The sequence below is a fragment of the Silurus aristotelis genome, assembly GCF_946808225.1.
Source record: "Silurus aristotelis genome assembly, chromosome: 1".
NCBI lineage: Eukaryota > Metazoa > Chordata > Actinopteri > Siluriformes > Siluridae > Silurus > Silurus aristotelis.
In genome coordinates this window covers 34074152-34100944 of record NC_139574.1, presented here as the reverse complement: position 1 = coordinate 34100944, position 26793 = coordinate 34074152, and the positions used below count along the sequence as shown (strand labels likewise).

The 26793-nt window shown below is 38.5% G+C and overlaps 1 long non-coding RNA gene across 2 annotated transcripts; it reads right to left on the bottom strand.

Annotated features, from left to right (window-relative positions):
• Positions 1–13870: 13870 nt before the first annotated feature.
• Positions 13871–17624, bottom strand: LOC310732849. 2 transcript variants are annotated; one of them, XR_014535562.1, is made up of 3 exons: positions 17502–17624; positions 16743–16839; positions 13871–15754 (listed from the first exon to the last, which is right to left on the bottom strand). It is a non-coding gene; the product is annotated as an uncharacterized lncRNA (long non-coding RNA). The 2 variants fall into 2 exon arrangements; XR_014535563.1 differs by lacking the exon at positions 17502–17624 and adding an exon at positions 17312–17478.
• Between the last annotated feature and the right edge of the window lie 9169 nt (positions 17625–26793).

Below are 26793 nucleotides of genomic sequence, written 5' to 3'. Positions count from 1 at the left end.
GGTAACCATATTGTTGCTCACAGATGGTCACCTTTTCTCTTGGCCTGGCTTCCACTACTCTTTCCCATAACTTCATGGTGTCACTGATCAACTTAATTCCCCTGTAGTTACTGCAGGTCTGCACATCTCCCTTACGCTTAAAGATCGGTACCAGCACACTCCTTCTCAATTCCTCAGGCATCCTCTTACCTTCCAAAATCTTGTTAAACAATCTGGTAAAAACTCCACTGCCATCTCTCCTAAACATCTCCATGCTTCTACTGGTATGTCATCTGGTCCTACCGACTTTCCACTCTTTATCCTCTTAATTTCTGCTCTCACTTCCCCCTTCACTAATCCTATCCACTTCCTGCTTCACTAACTCCACATCATCCAACCTTCTCTCTCTCTGATTTTCCTCGTTCATCAGCTGCTCAAAATACTCTCTCCACCTTTTTAACACACTCTCCTCACTAGTCAACACATTTCCCTCTTCATCCTTTATTGCTCTAACTTGCAACACATCTTTCCCAGCTCGGTCCCTCTGCCTGGCCAATCGGTACAAACCTTTTCTTCTTCCTTAGTGTTCAACCACTCATACAGCTCCTCGTATACCTTTTTTCTTGGCTTTCGCCACATCCCTCTTTATTTGCTGCCGCATCTCCTTGTATTCCTGCCTACTTTTCTCTTTACCCTGTCGATCCCATTTCTGTTTTTTTAACCTCTTTTCCCTTATGCTCTCCTGCATTTCCTCATTTTACCACCACGTTTCTTTGTCTTCCTTTCTATTTCCAGATGTCACACCAAGTACTTTTCTAGTTTCCTTCCTCATCACTCCTGCAGTAGTTTCCCAATCATCCAGCACCTCTTCACCACCACTGAGTCTCTGTCTGACCTCTTCCCTGAACCTCACACTACACTCGTCCTCCTTCAGTTTCCACCATCTTATTCTTCTGTCAGTCCTCACTCTCCTCCTCTTCTTGTTCGCCTCCAAAACCATTCTACAGACTACCATCCGATGTAGTCTGGCTACACTGTCTCCCGCCAACACCTTACAGTCTCCGATCTCCTTCAGGTTGCATCTCCTACATAGAACATAATCCACCTGTGTGCACCTTCCTCCACTCTTATACGTCACCCTATGATCCTCCTTCTTCTTAAAATATGTGTTTACCACTGCCATTTCCATCCTTTTAGCAAAATCTACCACCATCTGCCCTTTCACATTCCTTTCCTTTAGGCCATACCTACCCATAACCTCCTCATCACCTCTGTTTCCTTCACCTACATGCCCATTAAAGTCTGCCCCAATCACCAATCGTTCATTATTAGGTACACCATCTACCACTTTATCTAATTCACCCCAGAATCTTTTCTTCTCCTCCATCTCACAGCCGACTTGTGGAGCATAGGCACTGATGACATTTATCATCATCCCTTCAACTTCCAGCTTCACGTTCATCACCCTATCAGAAACTCTCTTCACCTCCACTACACTTTTACTGTACTCTTCCTTCAGAATCACCCCTACACCATTTCTCTTTCCAACCAAACAATGATAAAACAGTTTAAACCCACCTCCAATGTTCCTGGCCTTACTCCCTTTCCACTTGGTCTCCTGAACACACAACATATCTACCTTTCTCCTCTCCATCATATCAGCTACCTCTCTCACTTTACCAGTCATAGTGCCAACATTTAAAGTACCAACCCAAAACTCTACTCTCCTATACTCCTCCCTTCCCTGCCATCTCTGTAGATGTCTTCCCCCTCTACTTCTCTTCCTTCGGCCAACAGTACCCCAATTTCCACCGGTACCCTGTTGGCTAACGATACCTGTGGCGGTCATTGGTAACCCGGGCCTCGACCAATCCAGTATGAATTTCTTAATCATGACCCGCATATTCTTTTTGGCACATGTTTTTACGCTGGATGCCCTTCCTAACGCAACCCTCCCTATTTATCCGGGCTTGGGACCGGCATCAAGAGTGCACTGGCTTGTGCCTCCCTAATGGCTGGGTTATTATATACCAAAATAAATTAATTGTGCTTATAGAGGTATTTAATTCAGACAATGTAGTTCAAGGATTTTTCTGATTATAAAACACTGATACTGGATTGTATTTGTTGAAACATTAACTTGCTGGAGGATATCTATCTTAAATGCTCTTCATTATGTAACAATCCTCTTCACTAAATAATGTGAAACTGCAGCTTGGAATTATAACCCTTCCCAGAATGCTGAACAGCAACAATTTCATCTCTGAGCTTAATGCTGATGTTCTATATTGTATAATTACAAGGTGTAAACACACACCTGAGCACTCCAGATCATTAAACAGTCAAATGTTCTACTTGATATTTATCTTTACTAATACCTGGCTGGTAATTACTGTCTGACTGTTGTTCAGTACTAAAGCTAAAAGTCTTAATTTAAAAATAAGATAGAAGTAACAGTTAAATACACAACGGGGCAGACATGCACATAATTATACATAATGTTTATTGTGACCATCACACACCCATAAGAAATAAATCAAACTTTTCAAAACGAAAATTATTTTATGAAAGCAATTCTTTCATAAACACTGGAAACACGAATGCATTTTAAATAGCACTGGGCTAGAAAAAAAAGCTGCCTGTTGTATATATAATGATTGCATAAAGCACTACCACATTGCTGTAATAATTTACAAATCTTGACACAGCTTGTCCTCTGGCAAGATGTGTACTTCATAGTGCCCTTTAGACCTACCATGACTAACCAGTCCTTGGATCTGAAAGAAAAGAAATTGTATAATAAGAGGTCTTCATAGAAATCTATTGTTTAGAGCACAGGATACCTGTAGCTCCAGTTAGTTAAAAAAGAATAAACACACTATTATTGTACAGTAAAATGTGTAATGTCATGAGACATCTCTCATTTCTTTGAGTCCTACCTTAAAAAAACAAACTTGAGATCCAAAATTGGATCATGTACGTATGCGGCCATGTTTTTTGCTTTGGGACCTCTTGATCTTAGTTTAGGTTGGTGTAATGCGGCAGAAATGGAGGCGGACGCCGAAAGGGCACGGAAAGGCAGATTTTATTCGAGGAGATGCAGGGAAAGCCAGCCGATACAGGAGCTGAGTTGAGCGTGAGAGATGAGACCGTGGTGCTCTCAGGGAGCGCGGTCCACAAAGTACTGAGAACACGAAGCGAGGCTCGCAAGGTAAAACCAGCGGAAGCTTGGGTAGAAGCGCAGCGCAGGATATATGAGAGAGTTTTTTGTCAGGGAGAGTGACTTTGTTCAGAATGGTCAATGCTTTAATAAAAATGTCCATTTTAATAAGTGGATTTTTTCTGCTCTAGAGTAATGACCTCTTTGATGTTTTGTATGTCAATTAAATCACTAGATCTATTCAAGTAAAACAAAGCTGATCATGTTATTTAGCTTGCAATTAAAAATGATTAGACTATGATTTATTGAAAAATGCAGGTTAACATATTGTATTAAAATTGATTTAAACAGTTTTTTTAAACTTGATGTTTCTTGATGTTTGTGATTATTTGTGCACAGCTTTCTTATAGTCCCACAACCACAATTTCAACCAGGTTGATGCATGTAATTTGACTTTGCAACATTTATATCTCCTTTTCTTTTATTCTTTAGCCATTCAGATGTAATTTTCATGTGTTCTGGATCATTCTCTTTTTGTGTGGCCTGATTTCAAATCACCATAAGTTGTTGGAAAGATAGCCTCACATTTTTAAGAATTTATAAAAGGTTTTCCAGATCCTGTGTATACGAAACAAGCCCAAAACATCACCAGTATGTTTGTGATGATAAGCTGTGTTTCGCACAGTGAATGATGACTACGAATGTACTGCTTTATTTGTAAAAAAGATATTGTGGAATGGATATTGTTCCAGTGGGTTTTCCAATGCTTCTTCTTCTTCTTCTTCTTTCGGCTGCTCCCATTAGGGGTCGCCACAGCGGATCATCCGTCTCCATACCACCCTGTCCTCTATATCTGCCTCTTTTACACCAACTACCTGCATGTCTTCCCTCACCACATCCATGAACCTCCTCCTTGGCCTTCCTCTTTTCCTCCTACCTGGTGGCTCCATCTTCAGCATTTTTCTACCAATATAATTCATGTCCCTTCTCTGCACATGTCCAAACCATCTCAATCTCGCCTCCCTCACCTTGTCACCAAAACATCCTACATGTGCTGTCCCTCTAATAAACTCATTTCTAATCTTGTCCATCCTCGTCACTCCCAACGAAAACCTCAACATCTTCAGCTCTGCTACCTCCAGCTCCACCTCCTGTCTTTTACTCAATGCCACTGTCTCTAATCCATACAACATCGCAGGTCTCACCACAGTCCTATAAACTTTCCCTTTCATTCTTGCAGATACTCTTCTATCACAAATCACTCCTGTCACTCTTCTCCACCCACTCCACCCTGCCTGCACTCTTTTCTTTACTTCCCTAACACACTCTCCATTACTTTGCACTGTTGACCCCAGGTACCTGAACTCCTCCACCTTCTCCACCTTTTCTCCCTGCAACTGCATCACTCCACTGCCCTCCCTCTCATTCACACACATGTACTCTGTCTTACTCCTACTGACTTTCATTCCCCTTCTCTCCAGCACATATCTCCACCTCTCCAGGCTCCTCTCAACCTGCTCTCTACTCTCACCACAAATCACAATATCATCTGCAAACATCATAGTCCAGGGAGACTCCTGTCTGACCTCGTCCGTCAACCTGTCCATCACCACTGCAAACAGGAAAGGGCTCAGGGCCGATCCTTGATGCAGTCTAACCTTCACCCTGAACCAGTCTGTCGTACCTACTGCACACTTTACTGCCGTCACACTGTCCTCATACATGTCCTGCACCACCCTCACATACTTCTCTGACACACCTGACTTCCTCATACAATACCACAACTCCTCTCTTGGCACCCTGTCGTACGCTTTCTCTAAATCCACAAATACACAATGCAGCTCCTTCTGTCCTTCTCTATACTTCTCCATCAACATCCTCAAAGCAAATAAGGCATCTGTGGTGCTCTTCCTCGGCATGAAACCATACTGTTGCTCACAGATGGTCACCTCTTCTCTCAGCCTGGCTTCCACTACTCTTTCCCATAACTTCATGGTGTGACTGATCAACTTAATTCCCCTGTAGTTACTGCAGGTCTGCACATCTCCCTTATGCTTAAAGATCGGTACCAGCACACTCCTTCTCCATTCCTCAGGCATCCTCTCCCCTTCCAGAATCCTGTTAAACAATCTGGTTAAAAACTCCACTGCCATCTCTCCTAAACATCTCCACGCTTCTACTGGTATGTCATCTGGTCCAACCGACTTTCCATTCTTCATCCTCTTAATCGCTGCTCTCACTTCCTCCTTACTAATCCTATCTACATCCTGCTTCACCAACTCCACATCCTCCAACCTTCTCTCTCTCTGATTTTCCTCATTCATCAGCTGCTCAAAATACTCCCTCCATTTTCTCAACACACTCTCCTCACTAGTCAACACATTTCCATCTCCATCCTTTATTGCTCTAACTTGCAGTACATCCTTCCCAGCTCGGTCCCTCTGCTTGGCCAATCGGTATAAATCCTTTTCTCCTTCCTTAGTGTCCAACCTCTTATACAGTTCCTCATATGCCTTTTCCTTGGCTTTCGCCACATCCCTTTTAACCTGCTGCCGCATCTCCTTGTACTCCTGCCTACTTTTCTTATCACTCTGTCAAACCCACTTCTGTTTTGCCAACCTCTTTCCCCTAATGCTCTCCTGCACTTCCTCATTCCACCACCACGTCTCCTTGTCTTGCTTTCTATTTCCAGATGTCACACCAAGTACTTTTCTAGCTGCCTCCCTCATCACTCCTGCAGTAGTTGCCCAATCATCCGGCACCTCTTCACCACCACCAAGCCCCTGTCTGACCTCTTCCCTGAACCTCACACTACACTCTTCCTCCTTCAGTTTCCACCATCTTATTCTTCTTTCAAACCTTACTTTCCTCCTCTTCTTCTTCGCCTCCAAAACCATCCTACAGACCACCATCCGATGCTGTCTAGCTACACTGTCCCCCGCCAACACCTTACAGTCTCCAATCTCCTTTAGGTTGCATCTCCTACACAGAAGATAATTCACCTGTGTGCACCTTCCTCCACTCTTATACGTCACCCTATGATCCTCCTTCTTCTTAAAATACGTGTTCACCACTGCCATTTCCATCCTTTTAGCAAAATCTACCACCATCTGCCCTTCCACATTCCTCTCCTTAAAACCATACCTACCCATCACCTCCTCATCACCTCTGTTCCCTTCACCTACATGCCCATTAAAGTCTGCCCCAATCACCAATCGTTCTTTCCTAGGTACACCATCTACCACTTCATCTAATTCACTCCAGAATCTTTCTTTCTCCTCCATCTCACAGCCAACTTGTGGAGCATAGGCACTGATGACATTTATCATCATCCCTTCAACTTCCACCTTCACGATCATCACCCTATCAGAAACTCTCTTCACCTCCACTACACTCTTACTGTACGCTTCCTTCAGAATCACCCCTACACCATTTCTCTTCCCATCCACACCATGATAAAACAGTTTAAACCCACCTCCAATGTTCCTGGCCTTACTCCCTTTCCACTTGGTCTCCTGAACACACAGCACATCTACCTTTCTCCTCTCCATCATATCAGCTATCTCTCTCCCTTTACCCGTCATAGTACCAACATTTAAAGTACCAACCCGAACCTCTACTCTCCTACACTGCTCCTTTTCCTGCCGTCTCTGTAGACGCCTTCCTCCTCTCCTTCTCCTCCTTCGGCCAACAGTAGCCCAATTTCCACCGGTACCCTGTCGGCTAACGATACCTGTGGCGGTCGTTGTTAACCCGGGCCTCGACCAATCCGGTATGAAATTCTCATTTGTGATCCGCATATTTGATTTGGCACATGTTTTACGCTGGATGCCCTTCCTAATGCAACCCTCCCCATTTACCCGGGCTTGGGACCGGCACTAAGAGTACACTGGCTTGTGCCCCCCTAATGGCTGGGTTGGGTATTCCAATGCTTATTACCATTATATAAACAATTAATGTGGCTGTATTATACAAAAAATATGTAATGTAAATATATAATATCAAATAACACACTACATAATTATGATTTGGGGAATGTATGAACATGCTAAATTCGGCAAAAAAAATTTCTCTGTCATTTGTATTTTTATTTTGTTATTTTTTGAAGTTTATATCTGTTGGAAGGAAATCCCCTGTACTTGAGCTATTTTAAAATTACTCACACCTTCCATTTTGTTACCTGACAGGAAGTAAGTGTCTATCATTCCAATCTGTTGTGTTTTTTTATTTAAGGATGCAATAAATGATTTTGCTGGTACCAATTTTTACGAATAAAAATGTGCAGACCTGCAGTAACTACAGGGAAATAAAGTTGATCAGTCACACCTTGATCCATCGCAACATGAAGTTAAAGGTGACCATGTGTGAGCATCAGTATGGTTTCATGACGAGCAGTAAAGATGCAATATTTGCTTTGAGAATGTTGATGAAGAAGTATAGAGAAGGTCAGCAGGAGTTGTATTGTGTATTTGTGGATCTAGAGAAAGCTGACAGGCTGCCAAAAGAGAAGCTGTGGTATTGTATGAGGAAGTCAGGTGTGGCAGAGAAGTATGTGAGGGTGGTGCAGGACATACTTCTCTGCCACACCTGACTTGCTCATATAATACCACAACTTCTGTTGTGTGTCTAAAACATCACTAGACCAACTAATCATTTTAATCACACACTAGACTTAATAATATCCCAACAATATCTCAATATCCCATAGACCATTACCTTATATTGTTCACACAACTGGTAGATTAGCTGTGTCTCACCACGTTATCAACTAGGTAGGACTTTTTCAACCACTAAGGACAGATTCATAAGTATTCTACCTGATCTGTCTCAACATCTTACCAAAAAACTAAATGCAAATTATCTTGACGAAATAGGAAACAACATAGACTTTATCCTTATTATCAGCTGCCATGAGCCCTAGCAGTTTTTGGAACTGCTTGACAGTGAAAGGTTGTCCTTCTCTGACCTTCCTAACGGCCGTAAGGATGGCCACAATGCGGGCAGGGGAAAGCTGCGCACGCAAAGTAGTCAAATCCCATATGACGTTGAGATAGGTGGTTCTCTGCAAAGGAGAAAGCACACTCTTCCCTGCATTCAGTTTCAGCCCCAGCTCCTTCATGCAGGCAAGAATGACATCTGGATGCCAGACCACCTGAAGCTCTGATCGAGCTAGTGCCAACCAATTGTCGATATAGGTTAGAATGCAGATGCCCTGAAGCTGTAGCGGGGCTAGAGCCACATTCATGCACTTTGTGAAGGTGCGGGGCGAGAGTGCTAGGCCAAAGGGACGGACCCGATATTGATAAGCCTCGCCCCCAAAAGCAAACCTCAAGAACCTCCTTTGAGCAGGAAGGACGGCTATGTGGAAATAGGCATCCCTTAGATCTATCGTGACATACCAGTCCTCGGACTTGATCTATGACACCACCTGCTTGAGGGTAAGCAACCTGAACCTGAGCCTCATGAGTGAGCGGTTCAAGGAGCATAGATCTAAGATCGGCCTGGATCCACCATCCTTCTTCGGAACCAGGAAGTACTGGCTGTAGTAGCCTGACTTTCTGACCAAAGGGGGGCCCACCTCGATAGCCCCTTTCCTTTAGGAGGGTGCACACTTCCTGTTCCAGGACCAGAGCCTGCCTGCGTCCCACCATGGTGGGACACATCCCGTTGAACAGGGGAGGAAAGGACCCAAACTGAATCATGTAGCCCACCTCGATCATACGCAGGACCCACGAAGATACATCCAGCAGCCCTTCCCAGGCTGCCGAAATCCCTCAAGGGAATTAACCTCTCGGGGTCGCCCTCTGACCCACTCAGAGCAGCTGGAGCAGCCATTGGAACCTCCGAAGAGGCGTCGAGTCTCCCCCACCTACAGCGATCCCTCAGGCGGAAATGGAGGGAGACGCCCGCTGGAGGGAAGCTGTGCCCCGAAGCAGGGCTAACAGCGTGGCCTCCTGTGCCGAAGCATCCGATCGGGAAACCAACCCCTCGGGGCTGGCCCCAGACCTTCTCAGTGCAGCCTGACCTACTAAAGCCGAAGTGGCTTTCAACAGCCTTTTAGGCAATACTGGAGCCTTCAGTGACGCAACACCTGGGGAGAGATAGCTAGCTAGCGTATCCTCAAATCTGGGCATCTCCCCATAGCCACGATCCTTAAACCCAATAATATCTGCGTACAGCGAACCTTGCGGGGAGAAAAAACAGGCCGTATTTGGGGTCTCCCAAGACCTGGACACCTTGGTGTGCAGGTCGGGAAAAAAAGGTAAGCCCTGGCTCCGAGGGTGTGACGCGGGACACAGTAAACTCTTATTCAGCTTTATGGGAACACGCTGCTTCTGCTTCTCACCCGGCCAAGCTATCTCCAGCTTGGACACGGCTCTAGGAGCTCCTCAAACAGCGCCGTCTGTGAGGAGCTAGCATCGCTTCCTCGGAGGAAGAAAAACGGAGCTCCTCACCATGCGCACTGAGAAAAAGACTCGCCTCAGCGGGAGCTCTCCCCGGGGTGGAGGAGCATGGACTGGCAGGGGGGGATGGAGAGGACTCATCCGTCTCCATACCTGACCCGAGGGTGAGCACTCTCCTCGAAGAGTGATCTCTGGGAGCAGAGAGTGTAAATAGCCAAACGGCTACAGCACGGACAATCGTTCCTCTCGAGAGCCGATTGATCATGCTCCACTCCCAAACAGTTAATGAGTATCACCTCCCATAATGAACCGGGGGCAAGGAGGGACACAAATGCAAAAGCCTGTCTGTTTAGCCATGTTGCACAGAATAACACAAAAAGCACTTACCTGAACAACAGAAGCTAATGCCGCTACAATAGCTCCGTCGTTTTGTAGCTTCCTGGTCGTCGCCCGCTGATGATGTCACGACTTGCCTATTGGCTGGATTTTACACATGATTCAGAACATGAACAACACAGGGCGTTCCCAAAGTGTTTCAACACAGCTCGAGATTCTGAAAGGGAACTCCTTTGTCTAACGCAACAAAGCAAATGTAAGTAACCGTTTACGAACTATCTAGATGCGTGTTTAAGTTCGAGCACCTTTATCAAGGTGAATTTTGATTTCTTGATGATTCTCATTAGGTTGTGTTCAATTTGAGGTAACTTCTTCTCTTTCCTCTCTCTCTCTCTCTCTCTCTCTCTCTCTCTCTCTCTCTCTCTCTCTCCATTTCCTAATTTCTTTTTCTTTATATGTATGTTTGTGTTTATGTGTTACGTGTAGTCCCATTCATTAAACACCTTATGTTCACAAGTGATTGTCTCTGAGTGCTGCACAATTTGAAGTCACTAAATACTGATTCTGCGACATGCTAAATTACACCTAGTACAGTATAAAGTAGGGAGTTGTTTCTTTCTTGGCCGGGGAGATAACCTTTCCTAGAATTGCTAAAAGATTTTACTGTCTGCTTGGTGGATGTACAGATCAAATAATTGTAATGTTGATTCTATTACTGTTAATTCTAAGATGAAATCTAAATATTTATAATTCATTATAACCCATTATAATTACTCATACATATTTCCCTATTTGCAAGCTAAATTTGCTACATTGAAAACTGCAAATTAAAGATGTGTATGTATTTTAAATTATAAAAAGGATTCAGATGCTCAAGTGTCTTTTTGTTCTCCAACAATTAATTGTATTCTATTTTTAAGCTCTCGCTTAGTTCACATGAATTGTTTTTATAATATTTCACATCCTTTCCATCAAGTGTAAGGTCTTTTAATTCAGTCAAAGACTAAATGGCACTCAGTATTTCTGCCCCTCTAATCTTTCTTGGTCTTCTTTCAGGTTTGTAAGGTTTACACCACAGGCATACACCACTGGCACCACTGAAAATATTTCTTCAGCGTTATGCTGAACTGTGAGCTCTAGTACAAGAGGATGATGAACAGAAACATCTGCCAGTTAAGCAATATTGTGCTCTACAGTGATATTATTCACTTGTTCTGTTCTGTGTTCTGAAAGATACAACATGTCTATCCTAGAGAAACTGTCATTCTGACTTCATGTAAAGTCCTTATCAGTTGGTTGTCAGTATAACCAAGTGCCTATGAGATTGAGAGAAACAGTGAAATATTTAAAAGATGCTCTAAATGATGAATGTCGTGCTTGAGAACTTCAAGATTTGCGATTAAAGCTGACCTGCCTGGTAATTACTGTCTTAGTATTGTTCATTAATAATGCTGAAAATCTTCAATTAAAAATTGGATAGCAATAACAGTTAAAAACACAACAGGGCAGACATGCGTATGAGTACATAATTATACAAATTGTTTATTGTAAACATGAGACTTAAGAATTAGATTTAGAATTAAATCAGACTTTTTTTTTTTTCAGAATGCAATTTTTTCATAAACATTGAAAAAATGACTGCATTTTACATAGCAATAGAACCAATATATATATATATATATATATATATATATATATATATATATATATATATATATATATATATATATATATATATATATATATATATATATATATATGACTGCATAAGTACTGACTGCATATATATATATATATATATATATATATATATATATATATATATATATATATATATATATATATATATATATAAATATATATATATATATATATATATATGACTGCATATTGGTATATGACTACCAATATATATATATATATATATATATATATATATATATATATATATATATATATATATATATACAGTGAGGAAAATAAGTATTTGAACACCCTGCTATTTTGCAAGTTTTCCCACTTAGAAATCATGGAGGGGTCTGAAATTGTCATTGTAGGTGCATGTCCACTGTGAGAGACATAATCTAAAAAAAAAAATCCAGCAATAACAATGTATGATTTTTTAACTATTTATTTGTATGATACAGCTGCAAATAAGTATTTGAACACCTGAGAAAGTCAATGTTAATATTTGGTACAGTAGCCTTTGTTTGCAATTACAGAGGTCAAATGTTTCCTGTAGTTTTTCACCAGGTTTGCACACACTGCAGGAGGGATTTTGGCCCACTCCTCCACACAGATCTTCTCCAGATCAGTCAGGTTTCTGGCCTGTCACTGAGAAACACGGAGTTTGAGCTTCCTCCAAAGATTCTCTATTGGGTTTAGGTCTGGAGACTGGCTAGGCCACGCCAGAACCTTGATATGCTTCTTACAGAGCCACTCCTTGGTTATCCTGGCTGTGTGCTTCAGGTCATTGTCATGTTGGAAGACCCAGCCTCGACCCATCTTCAATGCTAACTGAGGGAAGGAGGTTGTTCCCCAAAATCTCGCAATACATGGCCCCGGTCATCCTCTCCTTAATACAGTGCAGTTGCCCTGTCCCATGTGCAGAAAAACACCCCCAAAGCATGATGCTACCACCCCCATGCTTCACAGTAGGGATGGTGTTCTTGGGATGGTACTCATCATTCTTCTTCCTCCAAACACGTTTAGTGGAATTATGACCCAAAAGTTCTATTTTGGTCTCATCTGACCACATGACTTTCTCCCATGACTCCTCTGGATCATCCAAATGGTCATTGGCAAACTTAAGACGTGCCTTGACATGTGCTGGTTTAAGCAGGGGAACCTTCCGTGCCATGCATGATTTCAAACCATGACGTCTTAGTGTATTACCAACTGTAACCTTGGAAACGGTGGTCCCAGCTCTTTTCAGGTCATTGACCAGCTCCTCCCGTGTAGTTCTGGGCTGATTTCTCACCTTCCTTAGGATCATTGAGACCCCACGAGGTGAGATCTTGCATGGAGCCCCAGTCTGAGGGAGATTGACAGTCATGTTTAGCTTCTTCCATTTTCTAATGATTGCTCCAACAGTGGACCTTTTTTCACCAAGCTGCTTGGCAATTTCCCCGTAGCCCTTTCCAGCCTTGTGGAGGTGTACAATTTTGTCTCTAGTGTCTTTGGACAGCTCTTTGGTCTTGGCCATGTTAGTAGTTGGATTCTTACTGATTGTATGGGGTGGACAGGTGTCTTTATGCAGCTAACGACCTCAAACAGGTGCATCTAATTTAGGATAATAAATGTAGTGGAGGTGGACATTTTAAAGGCAGACCAACAGGTCTTTGAGGGTCAGAATTCTAGCTGATAGACAGGTGTTCAAATACTTATTTGCAGCTGTATCATACAAATAAATAGTTTAAAAATCATATATTGTGATTTCTGGATTTTTTTTTTTAGATTATGTCTCTCACAGTGAACATGCACCTACGATGACAATTTCAGACCCCTCCATAATTTTTAAGTGGGAGAACTTGCAAAATAGCAGGGTGTTCAAATACTTATTTTCCTCACTGTATATATATATATATATATATATATATATATATATATATATATATATATATATATATATATATATATATGACTGCAAAGAGCACTACATTGCTGTAATACTTTACAAACTTCGACATAACAAAATTAATTACAACATTTATATCTTAAAATATATCTTAAAGAAAACAAGCATTCAAATACATTTCAACATCATACATATTCATTTTCAATTCAATTCAATTTAATTCATTTTTATTTGTATAGCGCTTTTTAACAATGAACATTGTCTCAAAGCAGCTTTACACAGATAATGTGGTGATTAAAAGTAAATATGTTCTTTGTAAGTAAGTTTGTCCCTGATGAGAAACTCAACTTCATCATGCATATCAAATATCCCTAGGATACCTAAGGGAAAAAAGTGACTGATAGATCTTTAACCTCTGTCTTTCTGTGCAAGGTTCTTCAATATTCAACCAAAATATGAAGGCAGACATGATTTAAGTGCATTTAAAATGCCTTTTCTTACAATAGCAAAAGGAAAATATAATTATAATATAATGTAAGCATGTTCAAATAATCTCTATTAATCTCTACTTAATCTCTACTTAATAAAATAAGAAACAAATAATTACAATCAACTAAATCATATTAGTAATCATAATCAAATATAATAAAGAAATACACTGACAGGCCAGAAAAAGTTGTACATAAGAAATAAGCATTTTGTCAGAACATTAAATTAGATGTGCAGCATTGACATTTATAGAGAGTTTACATAGTTTGTGATGTAGGTGCCGTAGAGAGGGAAGACCGACTTTACTTTTTTTTTTGCTTGCTGTTAAAACCCTTTAAATGTTTTCACATGTATATGCTTGAGACAGTTTATTTTAGTGTTAAAATTGACATTAAAATCATCATGATATTTAAATTTAATGTAAAATTACCATGTCACTACATTACAGTTGAACTTTTATTCCTGAATCATAGTGGAACTGTTGCGTTGCCAGATGATAGCTTCATTTAGTGAACAGCCAGACTGTAAATTATAATTGCCTTCAGTCTTTAAAACAATTCAGAATTTTTACGTTTATTTTTGGGGCAAACGCGTACAATTTTGAACCTTTCTCTTTGTATTTACGGTCAAGATCCTCAGCCATTTTCTCCAGGTAGGATCTGTTGTATTTTGTTTTTGTTGGAAGTTCGTTAAGGGTTTGTTTCAGACTAATACCGTATAACTCAAGGCGTTTGGTAATAACACAGGAAAAAATATCTTTTTCCACTTTGTTAAAATTTGCAGGTAATGTATTTGTCTTTAATATGTCATTGTATGTATTCTTCAGTCTAATGTATTCTGTTGAATTTAGACTGAAGACCGTTTTAGAGCTCGTTTGGCAGCCATGTGTTTTGGAAGTTAAAGATTTTAAAGCACACAGAATTTCTGCTACACTAATCTTCTCTGTGGTGTTGTCAGGGTTGTATTGGGTTGTCCTGTTTGAATTTGGGTTGTCCTGTTTGCTTTGAGGCATCTTGCTTGTCTTGGGTTGTTTTGTTTGCATTTGAAGTTGTAGGACAAGAGGATAATGATCGGAAATGGTTTCCGTGTGAACTCTAATGCTCAGTTCGTTATTCATTGTGTCGTTTCTCATGAAAAACATGTCTATTCTGGAATAACTCTGACGCTGATTGCATGTAAATCTCCAATTATCTAAATTGTTTCCATGTCTGTATGACCAAGTGTCTTCAATTTCCAATGAGCTAGTAAAGTCATCTAAAACTGCTTTTAATGGTGACTTATTTTTTCTTGGCGGGTTACAGTCTATGTCTTGTTTCAAATATGTGTTGAAATCTCCTCCAACCACTGGCACACCTTTATCCTGCATTATCAGGTATTCTGTCAATCTCCCCAAGACAATTTTGTCATGCTTATGATTATACACATTAACAAGAGTGTACAGTGTACCATGCAGACGACAGTTGAGCACAAAGTAACCTCCATTACAATCTTCATCATGGTCTATGTACTCAAACGGTATGTTCTCTTTTATTAGTATGGCGACTCCTTTGCTATTAGATAAGTGTACAGTGTAGAAGAATTTCCAGCCTTCATAATTTGTCCCAGTTTCTTGCCCCAATATTTTTTCCCAACAGTTTGGCCCAATATGTGTCTCTTGCAAAAAAACAACATCGGCGTTAAGGCTGTTGACTATATCTAATATCTTTGAGAGCTTATTGGGGTGCATCTTTGTGTTTTTAATACCACGTGTGTTCCAGGAGACAAAACAGAGTTTTCCTTCATCTTGCTTCATAATTTTTAATTTCATTTCTGTAAATAAAAAAAGAGAATGTAATACAAATATTTCTGTTTGCATTGTATGTTTTAAAACAACCATGAGACTGCCTATTTTTTTTTTTTTTTTTTTTATGAAATCATTTTTATAAACAGTCATCTCTCAATACAGTTTTCCAAAAATACTAAATATTATATACTAAATATTTCATATATATATATATATATATATATATATATATATATATATATATATAAAATATTTAGTATTTTTGGAAAACTGTATTGAGATACACGATGAAGAGATGACTGTATATATATATATATATATATATATATATATATATATATATATATATATATATATATATGCAGTATATTAGGGCTGTCAAGCGATTAAAATATTAATCGTGATTATTTACATGATTGTCATGAGTTTGCAATCAAAATTTAATTGCACATTTTTATCTGTTCTGAATGTACCTTAAATTAACACTTTTTTAAAGTTTTTTTTAACTCTAATCAGCATGGATGTGGACTAATATGGATGCAAATGTATGTTTATTATTAGTGAAACCATACTCCACATAGAGCATGAAGCCAAAATAATCTTGTAAATGTTTTAAAGTAATTATGGTGTGTTAAATTACGTACACCAAACAAAACTTACACTATGTTTCCACATGGACAGTTTATGGTGCTTTATTTGAGACTTGGCACATCAGTAAAACAAATGTTTAGTGATTAAAAATGATCAATAATTTATTAGCATTTAAATTATCATAAAATTATTATAATTTATTTTTTATAATAATCATATTTCATATTTCGCTTTCCTATTTATTTAATATTTATTTATTCATATTGATTATTTAAAATGGTCAAACAGAAATGCGTGCTATCTCATTGCTATGAGCCGTAAATGAAAACCAGACAAGAAAGGTCAAAAATTCAATCATACTTTAAAAAAAAAGAGAGGAGAAGCAGTACTAGAAGTCTCAAAAATGTACTAGAATGTACTTACCACAAATTAAAGAAGTGATGGAGGATGATGACAAGTTTCAACAGTCAGCCTTTAAAATTATCACCAGTTTTATAAGTCAAGCTCCCTGTAGCTTCCACTGAAGTCACAAGAACAACCAGTGGTGGTAATTGAATTACAATGCACAATTTAGAAAATGTAGAAAATTATGGCTTTATAATGATTTGGTCAATTAATTTGGTGAAACTAATTTGTTGAAATTTGTGTTTGTTTTTGTTCAGAGTAATCAAAGCTTCAAAAAAAAAAAAAACTTTTTTTAAGTAAAACAAAGCTTATCATGTTTTTAAGTTTGCAATTACCAATGAGTAGACTATGATTTATCAAAAAATGTATTAAAAGTATTTAAGCAGTTTCTTAAATCTAACTGAAACTATCTGTGAATCAGTATTTTTTTCAGTAAATATAAAGCTTGTTATGTAGAATCATTGTGTAAAGCTGAGTAAAAAAAAAGGGAAAAAATAACTGGGGCTTATTAAATTTAGGGCTAGCACACTGGGTTAACTATTGTATATTATTATTATTATATATTAACTTTACATTAAGCTTCTTACCCTGGATCTCTATTATTTATTTACAGTATTTATGATATTTTGTGATTGGATTATAATATAATCCCTTGTAGAAGCCATAAATATGTATATGCAAATATTTTTCAGTGTTTAAATTATAATATAAACATTCTTCTATCTCAGTAAATATGCTCAATGTTGTTATGTAATGTTTCTTATTTACTGAACGTACCTTATTGCCTCAGCTGATGTAAGAATATCTTATGAGCCCTACTGTTTATAAGAAGCCTTGAAACACGTCACTGTATCCAGGTAACATCCCCATTGGTTAAGCATCTATTACATAACAAACACCTATATAAAGGTGGTGATTAACTTATAATTATTTGTCTTCCTTTTTGTCATTTATAAACAGGAAAAAAGAGCTGGATATAGTTTGATGCAGTTTATATAGTTTTACAGTTTTTAATAATTGTTTTAAATAATATGAATAATAAAATAATAAAATGTTAATTTCAGTTTAAACCCACTTTAGCAACAATAACATGTACAGTAAACATTTTTGTAGATATTTATCAGCCTCTCAGATTAATTTGGAAATTAAAACTTGGTTAAAAAATTTTTTTTACAACATTGATTTAATTTCCTGATGACAACAACATTTCAGCTAGTTCGATGCTTGTTATTTGACTTTGCAACCATTAAAACTCGTGTTTTCTTCTTTAGCCATTCAGATGTCAATTTGTTGGTGTGTTCTGGATCATCCTCTTGTTGTGAGACTTGTTTTCGAATCACCTTAAGCTGCTGAAAAGATGGCCTCATATTTAAGAATATATAAAAAGTTAATGTTTTTCTAAATGACTAAGTTTTACAGATCCTGTGAATACAAAACAAGCCGAAAACATCACCAGCTTGTTTGTGGTGATAACATTAGTGGTGTTAATGGAATTTCTAAGTGAACAACAGTGACATTTATGGCATTGTAATGATTTGTTAAATTAATGCAGCATTAAAAAAAAAGTTACAGTGTAAATTACTGCATACAAAATGTCACAAAGCTGTAAAACATTTTAGTTTTGTGTGGAAATGTGTCACATAGTTTAATGTATTGTCATTTTTCATTTCCATGAGCTTTACCTTTAAAACCAGACAGACAACTCAAGGACCAAAACAATGCAGCAACACCAGTATTTGTTTTGTTGCTTGGCGATTACTTAATCTATGTTCAGCATGGTGTGTTCTGAATCATTCTCTTGTTGTGTGACCCGATCAGGTGTTTGTTTTTGTGATGGTGATACCTGATCAGGTGACACAACAAGAGAATGATTCAGAAAACACCAATAAATTGACATCTGAATGTTTTAAGTTTTAAGAAACTGTTTAAATAAATTTTTATACAAAATGTTGAACTTCGGGGGAGTGGTGGCTCCAGCTGTTAAGGCGCTTGGTTACCGATCGGAAGGTCGGGGGTTCAAGCCCCGGTATCGCCAAGCTGCCACTTTTGGGCCCTTGAGCAAGGCCCTTAACCTGATTGGCAAGTGATTGCCAATCAACAAAAACAAACACTGGTGATGCTGCATTCTTTTGGTCCTTGAGTTGTCTGTCTGGTTTGAACAACCCACAAATGTTTTGGAACATTATCTGTTTCACAATATCCTTTCTAAAATGAAGTATATTGTGGAACGGATAATGTTCCACAATATTTGTGAGTTGTTCAAATGCTTATTAACATTATATAAACAGTTAATGTGGTTGTAATATACAAACAATATGTAATGTAAATATATAATAGTGAATAACACTACATGGTTATGATGACATGCTAAATCCTGCAAAGATGTAGCCAAAGATGATCATAGTTGTTTGTATTCTATTAGTGGTGTGCTAGCATACACAGGAAATTGATAAACTTATTTACGGCTAGAATATGAATCTTTATACAACAGTGCTTTTAATTTGATTGACTGAGTTGGGTTCCAAAAATAGATACAGTATATCTATGTAGTAGCTTTAGTTATATAGATTCATATTTCCACACCAGAACATTTGAGTGTGTATCAATTTCCACTTTATAAATTGAAACATTTACTGTAATTTTGTGCGATCATTAGTGGACAGTATTTTTTCTCTATTTCTCTCCAGAGTTTGATTCATTTAATTCTAAATATTTAAATTTAAGACAAGGTCACATACAAAACATTTTCAGTTAAATTCAATTTTTCTGTTGTTTGTATTTTTATTATATATTTTTTTCTATTCTAAGTCTATTGTGGAATGATTCATTGTGAAATTCTGTAAAGCCCTTATTAGTAAAATGATGATCCCCGTACTTGAGCTATTTTAATATTACTTACAACTTCCATTTTGTCATTTGACAGGAAGTACGTGTCTATCATTCTAATCTGTTTTGTAAATTAGCACATAAGTAGAATATACATTTTTATTTATTAAGGAACACAATAAAGGAGTGTGCTGGTACCAATTTTTAAGAATTAAGGAGGAATAAGAGAGGAATAAAGTTGATCAGTCAAACAATAAAGTTATGAGAAAGAGTTGTGGAAGATAGGATGAGAGAAGATGTAACCATCTGTGAGAAATATGGTTTCATGACGAGGAAGAGTACAACAGATGCCTTATTTGCTTTGAGGATGTTGATGGAGAAGTATAAAGAAGGACAGAAGGATTTGCATTGTGTGTTTGTGGATGACAGGGTGCCGAGAGAGGAGTTGTGTTATTGTATGAGGAAGTCAGGTGTTTCAGAGAAGTATGTGAGGGTGGTGCAGGACATGTATGAGGACAGTGTCTAAAACATCACCTAAATGCAAATTATGTTGACGAAATGACTAACTACATAGACTTTATCCTTACTAGCACTTTAGACACCATTGACCCCATCCGATTAAAAAAAGGTGAGAGAAAAAACACCTGCACCATGGCATAATAGTCATACTCATGCCCTCAAGAGAGCAGTCAATAATCTGGAAAGAAAGAGGAGAAAAACTAAATTAGCATCTAAGGCACGTAGGGCTCGCCATGTGACCTTGAACGCACGGAGGGGATTGACCTTCTGTGAGAACCCTTGGGTCCTGAGCCACCACTGAAGGGGTCTCATGTGCAGGAGGCAAAGAAAAATCGATGACTTGTCTGGTAACTGTCTGGTTACAAACTCTAATATATTGAGAGTGTTTTATAGGACAGGATTCATGCAGCTCCTACTCTATTCACAAAAAGCCAATCTGTCCTTATAATAACATCATATAATAAGAATAAAAGTATTAATATAAGATTATAAGTATCAAAGTAATAATTCAGTGGTAACAAACTCAGTGGTATATGAAAGTGTATATTTCTTATAGAAAAAAAAAGTAAAGCTCAGCAGAAGAAAAAGTTACACTGGTATGGCAAATAAAAGTCCCAAGCGATGCTCAAAGCGAAATATTAGGTATTTTACAAACAATTAACAAAATACAAAATTCACATAATTTACACAAAAGATCCTACTGAATTCATAAGAGGTAGTCTTATAGAAAAGTGAAACCAAATCTAGGATTACGCATGAGATACTCCCTGAAACAACCCAGAGCTGGTAGTAGGTATGGTATTTAAATACCGTGCCTAAGTGTGAATACGCCCTTAGTTTAATGAATGTGTCATGCCATTACCGTCTGTTTTTCCTATGAGGCCTTCTTTAGAAACCAGACAGGCAACTTGAGAGCCAAATTTGGATTAAAGAATGCAGCAAGATCAGGTGGGCAAAAGTTAAATAAAATAGTAAGTGATTTGGCCCAAAATGGAACTTTCCCTGACTGCTACTGACCCCACTAATATTTAATTAAGTCTATTTAAATAATAGAATTAAAAAAATCTACTGCAAGAAACCAACATTAATAATGTTATATTATTTGTGGTACAAGGTGTGGACTTAATTGTTGGACCAAATGTGAACACACCCTTAATGTACAAAAGAATATGTACTGTCATTGACAATCGTATGAGTCCTGCCTTAAACACCAGACAGGTAACTTGAGAGCTATTTATAGGTATGTAAGTAGGTAAGTAGGTAGGTAGGTATGTAGGTAGATAGATAGATTGCACATTAGTACCTAGGAAATGGGCAGCTTGCACCCCTAAAAGACAACATCACTGCTGAAAGGTATATACAACTGTTAGAACACATATACTTCAATTCACATGAAGTCTTTTTCAAGGAAGACCTTACATACACTATATTGCAAAAAGTATTTGGTCACCTGACCTTTCCTGCTATATGTGGTTCTGTTCCAAACTGTTACCACAAAGCTGGAGGCAAACAATTGTATAGGACAATTCTATAGGGGACCTAAGTCAATTATATTCCATTTTAAGTAAAGACACTTATGATACACCATTTACAATGATATGGAAAGGAATGGTTAGCAAAAGATTATTTTGATTTGTTTTCCAAACAGTGTAGTGGAAAAGTGAACCCTTTGTGAAGGGGAAGTGTAGTGTGACTAATATGCAGGGAGATTGGGACAGGGCACTACAGGGCTTCAAAGTGTGAGTTTTTCCTTCCCACCTGGTCCACCCCAATACTGTAGGTACTTTATTCAGTTCATTATCTTGGCCTGGCCTCTTCTGTGATTTGGTTCTTGTGGGTGAACTGGCCAACTGTAAAAGCAAACTAGCACAACAGTAACCTGGGCCTTAGAAAGTACTAAACCCATTCACTCCTGCAGATCAACCATTTTCTGTCAATTAAAATCAGTTACCTGTCACACTACTGATTAAACCCACTATATACTGTAAGCCACATTTAGTCCCCAATACCTGGTAATATCCTTCACTCTACTGGGAAAATGTTCCACTAGATTTGGAGTGCACTTTTGAAGTGTTATACTTATTCAGTCACAAGGGTGTTAGTAAAGTCAGGTACTGATGTATTTGAGTCTGAGGTGCAGTCAGCTTTTTAATTCATCCCAAAGGTGTTTATTAGAGTTGAGGTCAGAGCTCTAGAGCAGGCCAATCAAGATCTTCTACTCCAACCCATGTAAACCACAGCATCATGGACCTTGCTTTGTAATGCTACCATTTACATTTACATTTGCGGCATTTATCAGACGCCCTTATCCAGAGCGACGTACAAAAGTGCTTTAAATCTCTAGTAATGAATAAATCTACACTGGTACGCAAGATTACAAACTTAATATAAATATAACTTGAATTCTACAAACTTGGAAAGTGCTAATTTAGGTATTTATGGAAGAGGTAGGTCTTCAGTCGTCGCTTGAAGATAGTCAGGGACTCTGCTGTACGGACATCTAGGGGAAGTTTATTCCACCACCTCGGTGCCAGAACAGAGAAGAGCCTTGAAGTGTACCTACCTCTCATTCTGAGAGAAGGTGGTATAAGTCGAGCAGTGCTGGAGGATCTTAGACAGCGTGGTGCAGTGTGAGATGTGATGAGGTCACTGAGGTAAGATGGTGCTGGTCCATTTTTTGCCTTGTAGGCAAGCATCAGTGTTTTGAATCTGATACGTGCAGCTACTGGAAGCCAGTGAGGGGAGTACAGCAGTGGGGTGGTGTGGGAAAACTTGGGATGATTGAACACAAGTTGTGCAGCTGCGTTTTGGATCATTTGCAGTGGATGAATAGCATTCAGGGGGAGACCTGCCAGCAGAGAGTTGCAGTAGTCAAGTCTTGAAATGACAAGAGACTGAACAAGCACCTGGGCAGCCTGTATGGACAGAAATGGTCGAATCCTTCGGATGTTATAGAGAAGAAATCGACAAGAACGAGCCACATTAGCGACATGTGGGAAGAAAGACAGTTTATTGTCCATAGTTACCCCAAGGTTATGAGCAGTGGCTGAAGGGGAGAGCAGAGAGTTATAAAGTGTTATTTGGAGATCTTGACCCGGAGTTGAATCCCCTGGAATGACCAGCAGTTCTGTTTTGCTGGGGTTGAGTTTGGATGTGTTTGGATGTGGTAGCATCCAAACACATCCAAACTCAACCCCAGCAAAACAGAACTGCTGGTCATTCCAGGGGATTGCAGGGGATTGCAATACAATTGTGTGCTGCCAACTTGTGGAAAAAAAACACAAATGGCTAGTAGGTGTCGCAAAACTTGTCCTCTAGTGTATGAACATTCATTTAAATTTGATAGTGTAATTGAGACTGAGTAGACTACACATATTCAGACTTGCATAGTGCAGTTTAATCTAATCATTTCAAACATTTATTCGATTTAAACATCACTAAATAGAACTAAAAGGTTTCACCTGATAACGGAGTTGTGGGACAGAAGGGGATGTTAGACAGGACATAACACTGTAACTACTGTACAAACCATGTAGCGAGATACAAATAAACAGGTTTTTTTTTCTTGTGTGACTGCAAATTATTCTGTGTTGTGCTTTTAATGAAAAAAAAATTACAGTACTTGAGTGAAGAATTAATGTGATTGTTATACCTACTTGCATAAAGGCTTTAAAGTTAACGTTCAAATAAAATGCTTTTCAATACATCAATAGAAATTCTGGTTTATACCATTTTTTAGACTTAGATAATGTAAAAAGATCAATAGTAATTGATTAAATAAGATTTTTAAAATTTTTATGTTTGTTTGTCAACCCTTGTGGTCCTTGAAGTCAACAATTTTGTTTGTTCCAATCTTTCTTTTGCCCGCCAGATGTCGCCATTGTATTCCTTTGTTAGCTCCACTTATTGCTTATTGTTTTCACCTGTGATCAATTTCCCACAATGTATCTAATTTGGCATATTTGAAGAGGGTTTGACTATGACAATGTCAACCCTAGGTGTGAGTTCCTATTAGGGATTTATGGCTATACAAAGCAAATAACTTTCAATGAATTAGTAACACTAAAAACTTTTATTAATTATTATTTATTATTTATCTAATACATAAGAAATTGTGCGAAAAAAAAAAAAAAAAAAAAACCTGTTTGCCCCCTTACCATGATTGATTGCAAAATAAATTTAAAGAACTTTAAACTTCATTTTTCTGTAGTGTGATTTTTTTACGGAAGCACATTGCAAAAATAATCACAGAAAGGATAATGATTAAGACTATCTCATAATTATGACTTATCACAGAATTATGACTTATTAACTCAATTATGAGATCCTGATCTCATAATTATGACTTAGTATCTTATAATCATGAGATAAGTGGGGGCAGTTTGTGGCAGGGGAGCATTTTAGCGCATGGCATCGAATCTGAAGTTATTGCATTCTTTGCTCGGATCATCATATGGTTTAGCTTGATAACTGTATATTAGTTTAATTAGCTACTGGACATTTCCTCGCTGACCTGCCCCTCCTGCTAATTCATTTGGTTACAGTAAGTCTTGCTTCAGTTTATAGATACTAGGCATTAACTATTATTATTATTATTATTATTATTATTAATATTATTATTATATTTTAACATTGACTTTTAATATATGTTACACATTCTGACTGTCCAATTGATAAAAGTTTGTTTTATCAAGTGGACAGTCAGAATGTGTGATTAAGGATCAAGTAAAGCTGATCCACGAAATTAAACACTCCTGATATAAAAAAAAAAAAACCCTGATATAATTCATATAATATTCATATCAAACCAAAATCTACTTTTTTTTTCATTTTATTTCATAAAAATGAACAAACTGCATTCAACAATAGGTCACTACCGAGTGATACAGTATATGATGAGAGCAATTTGTTTCCTGCTTTAGAAATGTACAGAGAAAGAAAAAGCAGACAGCATTAAGGTCTTCACTGCTCTGATTTGCTCCATTGAGAGAAGTCAAGCTAAGCTACTCGAGGTGATTAAGAAAAATCAGAAAGTGGCAGAAAGCCAGGCTGAAGGCCTTATTCATGAGAAAGAGCAGGAAATCACAGTGCTAAAGAGGAGAGACTCTGAACTAGATCAGCTTTCACACATAGAGGAGCATCTCCACTTCCTACTGGTCAGTGATTTTCTGCTAACAGGCAATGCCAAGCTTTACAGAAAACAATATGCACCATGCTGAGAGATTTTTCAACTTTCCTTTTTTTACTGTAGATTTGTTCTTCCACACTCAGCATTCCGTACACCAAGAACTGGACTGAGAACAGTTTAAACACTGATGAAAACAACAGTGGGGGCACTGTGAAAACAACTCTGCCTCAGCTTCAGAAAACTCTGAATGAGAAAATAACACAATGGATATATATATATATATATATATATATATATATATATATATATATATATATATATATATATATGTCAAAATTAACACATTGAAAAAGCATTAACGCAAATTCATTTTAACGGCACAAATTTTATTAACGCAGCATGCATTTCTGCGTCCCAGGAAAACGGCTGAGGAGTGGAGGTCAGTCGGTGCAGGGGAGTCGCGATGGAACTAAAAGCCCAGATAACTTCCAAAGTGAGAACTGCACGTACATGGAGAGGGTGTTTCTCCAGAGATGGGGTGATAAATAATATGTCATCCAGGTAGACAAACACAAAGCAGGAGAAGTCATTAACCAGGGCCTGGAATACCGCTGGAGAGTTAGTGAGTCCGAACGGCATGACCAAATATTCATAATTGCCTGAGGGGGTGTCAAAGGCCATCTTTTATTCATCCCCTTCCCAGATACATACAGTCTGGTATGCATTGTGAAGGTCCAGTTTGGTAAAAACAGCTCATTAAAGAGGCTCAAAGGCCAAGGACATCATTGGCAGGGGTAGCGATTCTTGATGGTGATGCCATTTAGGCCGCAATAGTCAATGCAGAGTCTGAAGCTCTTCTTCTCGACAAAAAACCTGCCCCAGCTGGACGAAGGTCAATGACACAATCGCAAGGACGGTGAGGATGTAGCAATAGTGCCCAGGCCATGACCAGATCATGGTACTCCAAGGGGACGGAACTGAGGTCAGAGGGTGGTTCATCGCCAGAACAGACCGGGACCAGGGAGATAGAAGTGAGCAACTAGCATGACACGCGACCCCCCCCATTTCAGCACCTTAACACTGGTCCAGTTCAGGTGAGGGTTTTGCTTCTTCCACCATGGAAATCTAAACATGGCTGGTGCTATGGGTGATGGGATGAGAAGGAAGGATTCCTGATGGTGCTTGGCAGTGAAAACAAGGCTTATATGTATATATACATATATATATATATATATATATATATATATATATATATATATATGTATATATACACAGTACAGACCAAAAGTTTGGACACAACTTCTCATTCAAAGAGTCTTCTTTATTTTCATGACTATGAAAATTGTAGAGTCACACTGAAGGCATCAAGGGCTATTTGAGCAAGAAGGAGAGTGATGGGGGTGCTGCGCCAGATGACCTGGCCTTCACAGTCACCGGACCTGAACCCAATCGAGATGGTTTAGGGGTGAGCTGGACCGCAGAGTGAAGGCAAAACGGCCAACAAGTGCCAAGCAACTTTTGGGGAACTCCTTCAACACTGTTGGAAGACCATTTCAGGTGACTACCTCTTGAAGCTCATCAAGAGAATGCCAAGAG